At 41.7% G+C, this 13,551-nt stretch overlaps 1 protein-coding gene across 6 annotated transcripts in view; it reads right to left on the bottom strand.

Moving 5' to 3' along the window:
• arhgef12b (Rho guanine nucleotide exchange factor 12b) overlaps window positions 1-13,551 on the bottom strand; it is an 84,870-nt gene that overhangs the window by 70,661 nt on the left and 658 nt on the right. The gene's annotated exons all lie outside the window — the stretch shown is intronic.

Here is a 13,551-nt window from a genome sequence, read left to right as displayed (position 1 = left end):
TGCACGAAATTGAGTCATTTTATTCATATTTAGTTTCTTTTCGGTCCCCTGCCCACTGCCCGATGATTGCTGGGATGGGCTCCAGCACCCCCGCGACCCTACTGAGGATAAGCGGTGCAGCTAATGAGATGAGATGAGAGTTTCTTTTGTCTTTTATTAGCATATTTGGTATTGGAGTAATCCAAAAGTCATTGAAAGTAATCCAATTAAAGTAACCCTACCCAACCCTGCCCATTTCGCTTAGCTCAGGGTCTGTACACCCTTTTCAAGGCCAAATTCAAGCGCTTTGCAAACTCTTTCAAGGCCAATCTTTCTATCTTTCCAGTACCTTCAAATGAAAGAATCCAGCACCTATCATAACAACGTTTTTGTTGTTGCTGGCTTTGATAATTAAAATAAAGTCCCTATTTTGCTGCTAGCACATACTTGGTCCTATTTATGATCTAAGACAGGGGTGTCAAACTCATTTTAACTCGGGGGCCACACCATAGAACAAACATTCTGTCGGGGGCCGGACTAGTAGATTTAAAAGTAAGAAAAAGAGATAAAGAAATAAGAGAAAGAGGGAGGGAAAAGGAGAGAGGGCGGAACAAAGAAAGAAAAAGAGAGAGAGGGAGGGAGCGTGAGAAACAAAAAATAAAAAGTCGTGAGAGAGCGGGAAAAGGAAGGGAGAGGAAGAAAGAAATCCAAAGAGAAATAGAAAGACAGAAGGAGAGAAAAGAGAAAAGAAACCGCAAAGGGTAGGGAGAGAGAAAGAGAAAAGAGAGAAAAGGAAAGTTAGAGCAAAAGAGGTGAAAAGACACAGAGAGAGAAAGAGACAAAGAGCAACAAAGGAAGAGAAAAAGAGAGACACAGAGAGTGAAGGAGACGGAGACAGAGTGGGAGAAAAGGGGTGGAAAAGAGAGAGAGAGAGAGAGAGAGAGAGAGAGAGAGAGAGAGAGAGAGAGAGAGAGAGAGAGAGAGAGAGAGAGAGAGAGAGAGAGAGAGAGAGAGAGAGAGAGAGAGAGAGAGAGAGAGAGAGAGAGAGAGAGAGAGAAATACAAGTACAGTGTCTTTGTGGCTTTGGCAACATCAAGTTGACATATTTCAACCTGCAGCTTGTTTTTCTCTTGCGCTTCTCTGAGTGTTGTCTCGCGGGCCGGATTCAAATGTTTAAATCTAAGCTTAAAACACACTTCTACTCTATAGCTCATGAATAAACTATATTTTTGGTTGACAATATCTCTGTACTGTTTGTAATTGCAACATCCATTTTGGGCTGGTCATCCTGAAAGGGGGATGACCACATGTGCGCTCCCTTCTCAAGGTTTCGTCATTTTCCTCATGTTGAGGTTTTTGAGTTTCTCCTTGCCCTCATGTTGGTTCCAGATCAGGGGATGGTCTCATAATAGTCCATAGTTTGTAATAATCTGTGGTCTGTGCAGCCCTTCGAGACTGTCCCTTCTCAAGGTTTCTTCATTTGCCTCATGTTGAGGTTTTTAAGTTTTTCCTTGCCCTCATGTTGGTTTCAGATCAGGGCATGGTGTAATAATAGTCTGAAATAATAGTCTGTGTAATAACCTGTGCAGCCCTTTGAGACTCTTTGTGATTAAGGGCGTCACAAATAAAAATGACTTGACTTGACTTTCTATCCCAACTCTCCATCAAACAAGAACAAGGACCCTGGGCTGAGCATTTGTTTATTCTGCTTTTGCGCGTACTATTTTTAGAAGGTACGTCACGTTCGCCAAATCTCGTCAATTACTCGGCAGCGTGCAGCGTTTCGATGATAAGAAGGCAAGGGGGTCTGCGCTCCACTCCCACGTGACCGGTTCCCACTCGGACAAAAATAAGTACGAGGAATTATATTGTGCAGTGAAAAAAACCAAAGGTTTGACTTAACTTCAAAACATTGTGAAATCTTCTATTGGTAGAAAAGTCAAAATTCATATTTAACCCTCATGTGTTAGAAATTGGCACCACTGACCGTTGTTAGCATGTCAATTATAACTCTATTATAAGTTTTGCAGCCCTTGTAGCATCAAATAAGTGTCAATAAAGCTGTTGCTTTAGCCCACATGTGTCAAACTCCCGGCCCGCGGGCCACTTCCGGCCCGCAAGACCATTAGACATTATTGTTATTAATGGCCCGTCAATATGAACAACGCCGTCTCATCCCTGGACATCATATCCTGACGTTTTAGTCACTGTACCTATTCCTTCATATATGACGTATACTATACTATATACCAGGGGTGGGGAACCTATGGCTCGCGAGCCAGATATGGCTCTTTCTAAGAGTACCTGTGGCTCAGAGACAAATTTAATTGCATGCAAATTTTCTCCATTTCGTTCAAAACATGTGTTTTTATTCCTGTTCAGATACACGCAAAGCCAAACCAATCTTATTGTCAAAGCAGTACTTTTCAGAGTATATCGGGCACGTTTTCACTACAATTTACAGTCAAGGTGTCACACATAAAAAACTCGTTTTGGCTAAAGAATCCTTTATATAAAAGCTCACTATATAATCCGTGTTCAGTGTTCAGATACTTTTTGATGAATCCACCGGAACAAATTGTAAATACGCCAAAACACCAGAAGAGAACTTCAAGTTATTTGATTGGGTGAGTGGGAGGGATGGGTGGAGCTATGCAGAAAGTGCAAGCACTCCCTCCCATCCCTCGCCCTACTCCGTCTGCGCCAAAGGTAAGCACATCAGGCTCCCAGTTCTCAGAATCTTGTGACATTTTTACAAAATAATTTGTGTAGCATTTTCATATTTCTACTTTTGATAGGAGATATATTAAGGAGAGCAAAATCTTTTGGGATATTGAAGTTTTTTTTAATATATACATTGACATAGGAGCAAAGGAATTTGAATGTTTTTTTAATGTTAAGTTGTTTAAGTTCTAAGTTGTAATTTAACAAGATATTTTTATTTACAGCGAAATAATAAATACTGTATAAGTGATTTAAGGTTTAAATGTAATATTCTTGTCTGTTTTTATTCATATTTATGTTCCAAAAACATTCAATTTAAGTGTGTTCAATAAATGTTTATCCTGGTTGGCCCGCGACCTTAAGTGTGTTTTGAATTTTGGCCCCTTGTGCAATTGACTTTGACATCCCTGCTTTAGCCCAATGGTTCCCAAACTTTGGCAGGCTTGCGCCCTCTGGTCCCCTTGTGTATTGCTAGCACCCACCAAATTTTATGAGGAAAACCGATTTTGTACTTACACAAGCCGCACCTGTATATAAGCCGCATGCGCCCACATTAAAAAAAATGTAACACAAACACAAAATCAACCCAAACCCGACTTTAAGTCCCGCGATTGAAACTGAATGTCCTTCATTAAAGTACACAGTCCAAAAATCACAGCCGGCAAAATGAGCAGAAAATGATGCCGGTACTTAAGGTTTGATGCAGACCTGTAGAGTCCGGGTCCCGTTGAAAGTAATCCAAGGAAAAAAGTGTATATTTCCAAAGGTAAGGGTGGGTAGAATATATATCCACTATTGTCCGCCGCGTCCACAAACAGGTCTCACCTTTACCCCACTTCCCGTCACCCCTCGTTTGTTTCGCCCCTTTTTTTTCATTTGCCCGTGCAAAATATATCAGAATAAGTGTCTGAAATAAATACATTACAAAAATATACAGTTGCAAATACATATCATACATGGTTACACATATTTACAAAGAAAGACGGTACACCGAGAGAGTTTTCAAAGCTTTAATGATAATAATACAACGTGCTTCATTTTGCTTTCGCTTTTAATATAGGTGTACGAAGTGTTTTAGCCCTTTGTTTTATTTTTACACGTTCATGTTAGCGTAATCTTTCGTACGGAAGATTGCAATAACACGAACGTACAATTAGCCGGGGTTAGCTTCATGTTTACATTCATGGTAAACATTCAGGGTGTTGGAACGGATTAAAACAATTTACATTATTTTTAATGGGAAAAATGACTTCAGTGATCGAACAAATCGGTTTTCGAACAGGGTTCTGGAACGGATTATGGTCGAGAACCCAGGTTCCACTGTATGCACAAGCCAAGAAGTTGCAGTCTTCCTCAGCGCATATATTCCACCGGTCTAAATCTTAACTTTTGTACTCGAGCGCCGCCGCCGGCCGTTGGAAAAATGACATAAATTGGCCACATCACTGAATAAGCCGCAGGGTTGAAAGTTTGGGGAAAAAAATAGCGGCTTATAGTCCGGAATTTACGGTAAATAATTTTGTTTTTATGATGAGAAAGTAATTGTAATGGGTGACTTTCCTCCCCATGCCCAGATGTTAGTAATGCGCAGCAGCATTCCCCGGAGTGGATTCTTCTCTCTGAGAAACGTTCGGAAGTGGGGGAGAGAGAAGTTGGCAGTGGCGTTGCCGGGCAACTCAACCTTTTCCTGTTCTTCCTGCTTCAGATAATAGAACACCAAATGAGGCCAAACTTCAGAATCATGTGGAAAAAAAAAGAATGTCCGCGTGAAATGCACACAGAGTAGAAAGAGTTGAGGTGGGAAAAACATGGAACGGTGTGTTCATGGATCTGCTTTTGCCAACGAAAGAATGAACTGCGTACTTGGTGTTTTGGGGGGCAATGCCAAGACAGGAAATTCAACCAAAAGGCTAAATCGACATCTGTCATGGCTGCAAAGCGCACTGTTCAGAAAAAAGCTCTCACTCTTATCCTTGCAAAACACTTTAAGGCCTGAAGGATTTTATACATTTGACTATAAAAGATTTTATACGATTGAATACAAGTTACCGTATTTCCCGCACTATAAGGCGCACCTAAAAGCCTTTATTTTTTTCAAAAGCTGACCATGCGCCTTATAATACAGTGCGCCTTATATACGGATCAATATTAAGTCGCAAAGTCTTGCAACTAAGGCAAGCAGCCGCCGACTCGATTTTCCCCCGAAAGCGAAGTCGTCCGCGGTGTATGCTCGGATTTATATACCGGCGTTTCATTTCCTAACCAATGTGTCAATCATCATTTGAATCAGTCACTATTGGCTAAAGTTATTCGGAGGTAAAGGGGGCGGATCTTTTTTATCATTTACAAGCTCGCATAGGCTAAAGGGGCAAAACAAAGCCTGCTATTGGCCGAAAAACATGTTGGGTTGCACTAAACGGCATAGAGAAAACATTTTTTACTATTCTGTATTTGTAAATATTTGACTCTCCTGGATTTACTACACTCACGGTTGTAAGAAGACCATGGTTACGTATCATTATTGAACGTGACGGCTGCAAGAGAACTTAGGTGAGCTACTGCGGCTTTATATTTTCCCGGCATCTTGTTTTGGAACGATCTTGATGTTTCTGTGATGAGTCTATTTTGAAACTCAATTCAATTGAAAGTGTTTATTGTCATATGCACAGTAAAGAACCCCGTTTCCCTGCACAATCAAATTCTTACTTTGCTGTCCACACAGTTGCCAGCAAAAAATAAAATGGAAACTAAGAAATGTTTGTTTGGTGACATCGTACGGACACCGCATCCGCACGTGTCTACGACAAGTATTTGCTTCTTTGCAAGCTTTCGGAATGTTAAGGGGGTAATAAATTTGACTGAACTACTGTTTTGTCGACGTTCCCATTGTAGCGCCTTATAATCCGGTGCGCCTTATGTATGGAAAATATAGGACCAAAAACTATTTTTTGGGGGTGCGCCCTATAACCCGGTGCGCCTTATAGTGCCGAAAATACGGTACATTTATTGAGTGCAATGAAGATTTTCACCGAATAGGCTTAAGTTCAATGAGCAGTGAAAGTTCAGGGCGCCCTGGCCTGATAGGAAATGTTGTTTTACAGGAATGGCGGGAGCTGACGTGGGGCTGATAAGATAATCAGCGCATCCAGAAGCGGAGGGGCCCAGATGACGGAGGACGGCAGGCATTGTTTTGATAAACGCGCTCCATTGTTTTGAGGAACCACAGACATAGGGACGCTCTTCTTCGAGATGGTGGAGCCCAGGGGGCTTCGTTGGGACGCCCATGGGAGGAGCCGGCACACCATCTTGCGGAAAGACGTGAGAGAAGGAAGCAGAAGATATTCACTGGCTGGGCTGTGGTGCCAGGTCAGGGCACCCTGGTGGAAAATGTTGTTTACAGGAATGGCGGGAACGGGACGTAGGGCTGATAAGATAATCAGCACATCCAGATGACGTAGAAACTTTCGGTGTTGTTTTGAGTATTCCAGACATTGCGACGCCCAGGGGGGGCTTCCTTGGCACGCCCATGGGAGGAGTCGGCATTCCATTATGCGGGGAGAAGATGGCCAATAGGAGAAAGCTAAAGGACTTGAGAAAAAGGCTTCCCAGAGACTCAAACGTCGCTAATTCGGCCGTTTTCAATGGAGTACACTTAGTTAAATTGTTTATGAAATGAAATCTGCCCCCATGTGAAAATGTCGGCTATTCTTGTCCATCTTTTCCCTCAAGAAACGAGCGCGCATAAATTGATGTGTGAACGTAGGTTGTGTTTGGTTAATGGAGTCTGATAACTCATTCGAACGATTTGGTAAACGGTACATTTGGATACTTAATTCCCAACACAATCGATACTACCCTGTATTGATTTGCAATGGATCGATACCAAAACTTCCAGTATCGCACCCCCCTAATAAGTAGCAATCAATGAATAGATTCAACAGCGCTGTTTTCAGCCAATCAGAACGTGAGGAAGACAACAGCCCTGCCGCTTTTTGTATCACACACAATGTATGGCAGGGGTGTCAAACTCATTTTTACTCGGGGGCCACAAGGTAGAACAAACATTCTCTCAGGCGCCAGACTAATGAGGTAGGAAGAATGAAAAGGAAAGAAAGAAAGAAAGAAAGAAAGAAAGAAAGAAAGAAAGAAAGAAAGAAAGAAAGAAAGAAAGAAAGAAAGAAAGAAAGAAAGAAAGAAAGAAAGAAAGAAAGAAAGAAAGAAAGAAAGAAAGAAAGAAAGAAAGAAAGAAAATTGGAAGAATGAAAAGAAAAGATGTAAAGAAAGAAAGAAAGACATACAGAAACAAAGAAAGAAAAAGGAAACAACTAAAGAAAGAAAGACTAGTAGATTGAGGAGAAAGAAAAAGAGAGAACGAAATAAGAGAAAGAGAGGGAGAGAACAAGAGAGAGGGTGGGACAAAGCAAGAGAGAAAGGGAGAAAGAGAGAGAGGGATAAAGGAGAGCGAGAAACAGAGAACGTTAAAGAAGAGATAAAAAGAGAAATAGTGAGAAAGGGGAAAAGAAAGAGAGAGAAAAAGAAATCCAAACAGAAATAGAAAGAGAGAAAGAGAGAAGGAGGTAAGAGAGAAGGGGAGAAAGAGGAGGTTGATGCAAGAGAGGGAGAGAAAAGACAGAAAAGGGGGAATAAAAGGAAGGGAGAGCCAAATAAGGTAAAAAGAAACAGATAGAGAAAGAGAAGAAGAGGAAGAAAGAAAGAAAAAGAGAGACAGAGCGAGTGAAAGAGAGAGGGATAGAAGGTGAGAGAAAAGGGAGGACGAGAGAGAGAGTGAAAGAGAGAGAAATAAAGAAATACAAGTAGAGTGTCTTTGTTTGAGGCACCTGGCTTTGGCAAGATCAAGTGGACATATTCCAACCTGCAGCTTGTTTTTCTCTTGCGCTTCCCTCGGCTTTGTCTCGCGGGCCGGATTCAATCCCTTAGCGGGCCTGATCCGGCCCGCGGGCGCCTCTTTGACACCTGTGTCCTAGATGGCCAACATTTTGTATCCACCCTTAAAAGGTTATTAGCGTCTATGGACACCTTGATGACATGAATAGAACTCTGTATATAATAATTGAGACCAATTGTTCCCTGTAATTTTCCTAACGGGTCTGAGCGTTCACACAAAGTCAGTGAGCAACGCTTGAAACAACAGTGAGCAACAGCAATCCCAAGTGTGGCAACTGAGTCATGATCAAACATGTCCAAAACTTGACATTACATTACATTTTGCTGAGTTTCCAGCAATGCAAAAAAAATCACTTTTGAATGAATTGACTCATGTATTATTGCAAAAGTTTTACGGCCTACAAACGTTTTTACAACAACTATTTGACAAGATTTTCATTTTTTTTTTCTGGTATCTTTTGTCGCATAATATTAACATTTTTGGGGGCTTATTTAGTTGGTTGCAAGATACACAACTGTATTTAATCACATTTTTTTAGTGGAAGTACAATTTTGGCAACAAGATTGACTTGGTATCATTGGAAATGATTTGAATGCAACACAAACTTTTTCTTTTTTTCAGTTTTTTTTCTATTTTTTTTTAATTCCTTTAAAAAAAATCTCATCGCGTTTATTTTTTCCTAGCTGTTCCTTTTTTCTTTTTGTTCTCTCTTAACTTTTTTCCTTTGTTTCTTTCTTTTCTTTTTTTTCTGGCTTTTTTTCTGAATTTTTCCTTCTTCTTTCTCTTCCTTTTGTTTCTTTTTTTGCAGCTTTGCACTACTTTTTCATTTTTGTATTTTTTTTCTTTTTTTGTTCTATTTCCTCCCCTTTCTTTAAGTCATTTTGTGCACAATTTTACTTAATATTTCGTCATATAAGGATGAAAGAAGCAAAAATAACCTGAAGAGCCGTTTAGGACCAGAAAGAGCCGGTTTCCTTTCAGTGAGCCGCGCCGAAGAAGACGGTTCTCGACGAACTCTACTAACGTTACTCAACTTCGTTGTACTTGGACTCGACTTCAAAATACCGCATTTAGGACACAACGTCAGGGGAACCTGTGTATTTTTACCTTCATGCACTGTAACTTTGACTTAATTCGCTTCTTAATTAGCAATTTCGAGCCCTGATTTTTGTGAGCTGGCTAGATTTTCTTGAGAATGTGCGGGCAGTGCGCGATTGCGCACGCGCGCAGCTTAGAGGGAACATTGATTGAGACCCTTTTCTACTATCTTTTAGGTTTGCATAATAAGGAAGAAATTATACAGCTATACTATCAGGAATAGCGACTGTTGTTTTGGCCGCCCTATTTGCTCGCCGTGTAATACATGGATACCGTAACTATGGTGGGCGTAGCTTAGCGCTCTCAGTCAGATCTATTAATTCAGATGTATACAGTGGAACCTCGCTAGTTGGCGGTTCCACTTTTGCGGGTTCAGAGCTTCGCGGGTCTATAAAATATCTTACCTTCTCAATAAAAGCATTTATTGACTTGACGCCATTGAGCGTGAGCTTATGTCAACTGAGGACACGGTGTGGACACTCTTATTGTGAAGGGGAGGGGGAGGCCCTGACACAATGCTTATTCATTGCCGCTTCGCTCACCCCTCCCTCTCCTTCAACTCCTCCCACCTCACCCCCTTCTTATGTGGCGCTCAGTTTATCATGGAGGAACTCGGCGACGCGACGTAAGTATATTCTCTTCTGTCACATTTCATCTCAAGTTTGACTTCATTATACCAAAAGCGAGTGGTTGTTTGTATTACCTAAACACAGCTAATTGTGTGCAGTTTCGTGTATTTGTTGTAAAAGCCGTTCGATGCCGCTAGCTAAAGTATGTCGTTATTGTCAGAAGGTAGCTCTTTCACTTTCATTAAAATGAACACAGAGCATTTTTTGAACTCTTGTTTCCCAAAACGCTTCACAAACACTCATCAAATGTCACATTTTCACCGTTTTTATTTTCAATATGTAACCGGTAGTGTTAACAAGCGAAATAAACGGCGATGGCTGCATGTGGTTGAGAGCGGTTCATACAATCATACTGAATGGTTCTTAGTGGTTTCGCCTCAGTCCTATTCCGTGTACATACAAAATATTTTTCAGGTTTTTTTTTTGGTTATAACATGAATTTCACTCTCTCTCTCTTTACCCATATTCTATATGGTGTACTGTATACAGGGGGGTATACTGTATACCTGTATACGTTTTTTTAAGCATTTTTGAAGGGCCGCCGCTACTTCGCGGATTTTCAGTTTTCGCGGGTGGTCTTGGTACCTATTAACCGCGAAAAGCGGGGGATTACTGTAATAGAGAGAATCCCGATATGCTAAAAATCTAGCAAACACAGAAAACCATTCCTCCTTGTGTGATATTTTCCTATTCACGAGGCTCTTTTGTGATTTCCAGTGTGAACTTGCAGGAAAAAGTTACCCATCGTTGCATAAGTTCAGGAAATGAAGTAAGACGATTGTTTCTGATGCTTCGCCGCATCATGTGTGATTTTAATTCGGTCTTTTTTTCCACATGGAAAAAAAGTTCTCAGCCTGGTAGGGAACAAACCAGAAAATTAGCTTTCGAGGAGCTTTTGGCACACACCAATTTAAGGGCCAGGTTTTCTGGATCAAAACTTTTTTACCTGGCCACCAGGCTGTAATTGCCCAAGACACACCATAGGAAATGGCTCTGGTCCTTGAAGGATTTTATTCATTTGACTATAAAAAGGGGGGCAGCACGGTGGCGCGGTGGTTAGCACGTGTGCGGCACAGTTCTGAGGTCATGGGTTCAAATCCAGCTACCAACCTTCCTGTGCGGAGTTTGCATGTTCTCCCTGTGCTTGCGTGGGTTTCCTCCCACATTACAAAAACATGCATGTCAGGTGAATTGGCCGGTCCAAATTGTCCCTAGGTGTGAGTAAGCGAGCGAATTGTCTGTCCCTGTGTGCTCTGCGACTGGCTGGCAAGCAGTTGAGGGTGTCCCCTGCCCACTGCCCGAGGATGGCTGGGTTGGGCTCCAGCACCTCCGCAACCTTTCTGAGGATAAGTGGTGCAGATAATGGATGGATGAATGTATGTACTATAAAAGGATTTTATATGATCGAATACAAATTACCGTACATTTGATGAAAAAGATATTCACTGGCTGGGCTGTGGTGCGAGGTCGGGGCACCCTAGTACAAAAATATTGTTTACAGGAACGGCGGGAACGGGACGTACGGCTGATAAGATAATCAGCACATCCAGACGCAGAAAGGCCCTGATGAGGTAGAAACGCTCTGTGTTGTTTTGAGTATTCCAGACATTGCGACACTCTTCTACGAGATGGTGAAGCCCAGGGGGGGCTTTCTTGGCACGCCCATGGGAGGAGTCGGCACGCCATTATGCGGAGAGAAGATGGCCAATAGGAGAAATCTACAGGACTTGAGAAAAAGGCTTCCCTCAGACGCCAACATCGCTAATTCGGCCGTTTTCGATGGAGTACACTTAGTTAAATTGTTAATGAAATTAAATCTGCCCCCGTGTGAAAATGTCGACTTCCTGTTCATCTTTTCCCCCAAGAAACGAGCGCGCATAGATTGGTTGTGTTTTGTTAATGGAGTCAGATAACTCATTCGAACAATTTGGTCAACGGTACATTTTGATTTTAATTCCCAACATGCTCAAGGGCTACAAACCAAACCGCGCCAAATTTGCCAGAAAACAGGAACAACGCTACTGGTATTTTAACACTGCTCTAATACTTCCTGTAGGAATTGGTAAACGAACATTTTGATAAGCGATTCAAATCATACGTGTCAACCTATATTTTATACACATTTTTGCTCCAGTATTATAATTTGGGTAGGGTTACTTTAACTGGATTACTTTCAATGACTTTTGGATGACTCCAATACCAAATATGCTAATAAAAGACAAAAGAAAGTAAATATGGATCAAATGATGACTCACAACACGTGGTAAGCTTTCTCTCCTGGCTTTGATCTCTTTGATCTCCGGCAAAACTAACATCAAATGCGACAGAAACAAATATCATATTTAGTTTATTTTGTCTTTTATTAACATATTTGGTATTGGAGTAATCCAAAAGTAATTGAAAGTAATCCAGTTAAAGTAACCCTACCCAACCCTGAGAAAGAAATAGAAAGAATGACATCGAAAGAGAAATAGAAAAGAGGAGAGAAAAGAAAAGGGGGAAAGAGAGAAGGGGAAAGCAAGAATGAGAAAGAGAGTGAGAGAGAGAGAGAGAGGGAGAAAGAGAGGGAGAGAGAGAAAAGAGGGAGAGAAAAGGAAAATAGGAAGAGAGAGCAAAAGAAGGTGAAAGACAAAAAGAGAAAGAGACAAAGAGGAACAAAGAATGTGCGTCATCAGTGAAGGATTTCATACATTGGACTATAAAAGATTTTATACGATTAAATACAAGTTATATTTATTGAGTGCAATGAAGATTTTCACCGAGTAGGCCTAAGTTCAATGACAGGTCCCGCTGATCCGAATGCGGACTGTTTTGTTTAGTTCTGTTGATAACAGGACTCTGACGAAGGACGGCAGGCATTGTTTTGATAAACGCTCTGCTGTTTTGAGTTTTTCCAGACATCGAGGCGAGGTGATGGAGCCCGCGTGGGCGCTTCCCTGGCACGCCCGTGGGAGGAGCCGGCACACCAGCTTGCGGGAAAAACGTGGGCCGAGAGAAGGAAGCGTAAATCGAGAGAGGAGGCTTGACAGAGACTCGAGCGACACTGATTTGGCCATATTCGATGGAGTTCACTAGTTAAATTGTTTAAGAAATTAAATCTGCCCCCTGTGTGGAAATGCCGGTCTCTCGTCCATCTTTTCCATCAAGAAACGAGCGCGCATTGTTCGGTGAATGTAGGTTGTGTTTGGTTGATGGAGTCAGATAAATCATTCGAAAAATTGTGTAAACGGTACATTTTAATATTTCATTCCTAACATCAGTCATCGTCATGACAAGAAGTCACGATCGTCGCCTCAGTCGACTCATACGTGATGCGCGTGCGAGAACGTACATGTCTTAGACACGCCCAAATAAACTTGTTTTTATCCTTTCGGGGGGGCTTGGGTTTGCGTTTGGACTCGACTAGAATCTGCTTAGTTTCACCATTTATGTGCTACACTGGTAAGGGGGGGTGACGTCAATCTCCAGCATCCCCGTTCCTCGAACCTAATGTATTCCACCCCGAACAGCTCTGATAAAAGTAAGATAATAGGACATAGGCGCTGTGGAAAAGAAGGCATAAGGGTTCTTTGAACTCATTTGGGCATCCTAAGAGAGAAATATCGGAACTTTAAACTTTTTAGTCGTCGATTGATCGATCGATTAACTCGCAGGTGTCAAAGAGGTGGCCCGCGAGACAACACTCAGAGAAGCCCAAGAGAAAAACAAGCTACAGGTTGAAATAGGTCCACTTGATGTTGCCAAAGCCAGGTGCCTCTCACAAAGACACTGTACTTGTTTTTATTTCTCTCTCTCTCTCTCTCTTTCTTTTCCATCCCTTTTCTCCTACTCTGTCTCTTTCACTCTCTCTTTTTCTCTTCCTTTGTCTCTTTCTCTCTCTCTCTGTCTTTTAACCTCTTTTGCTCTAACTACCTTTTTTCCTTTTCTCTCTTCATACCCTTCGCACTTTCTTTTCTCTTTTCTCTCCTTCTGTCTTTCTATTTCTCTTTGGATTTCTTTCTTCCTCTCTCTTTCTTTTCCCCCTCTTCACGACTTTTTATCTTTTGTTTCTCAGGCACTCTCCCACTCTCTCTTTTTCTTTCTTTGTCCCGCCCTCTCTCCCTTTCTTTCCCTCTTTCTCTTATTTCTTTATCCCTATTTAATCTACTAGTCCGGCCCCCGACAGAATGTTTGTTCTATGGTGTGGCCCCCCCGAGTTAAAATGAGTTTGACACT

Source organism: Urocampus carinirostris, chromosome 17, assembly GCF_059441175.1.
Source record: "Urocampus carinirostris isolate Australia breed hairy pipefish chromosome 17, RoL_Ucar_1.0, whole genome shotgun sequence".
NCBI classification, from domain to species: Eukaryota; Metazoa; Chordata; class Actinopteri; order Syngnathiformes; family Syngnathidae; genus Urocampus; species Urocampus carinirostris.
Note: the sequence above shows the minus strand (reverse complement) of the source record. Positions and strands in the feature narration are given on the sequence as shown.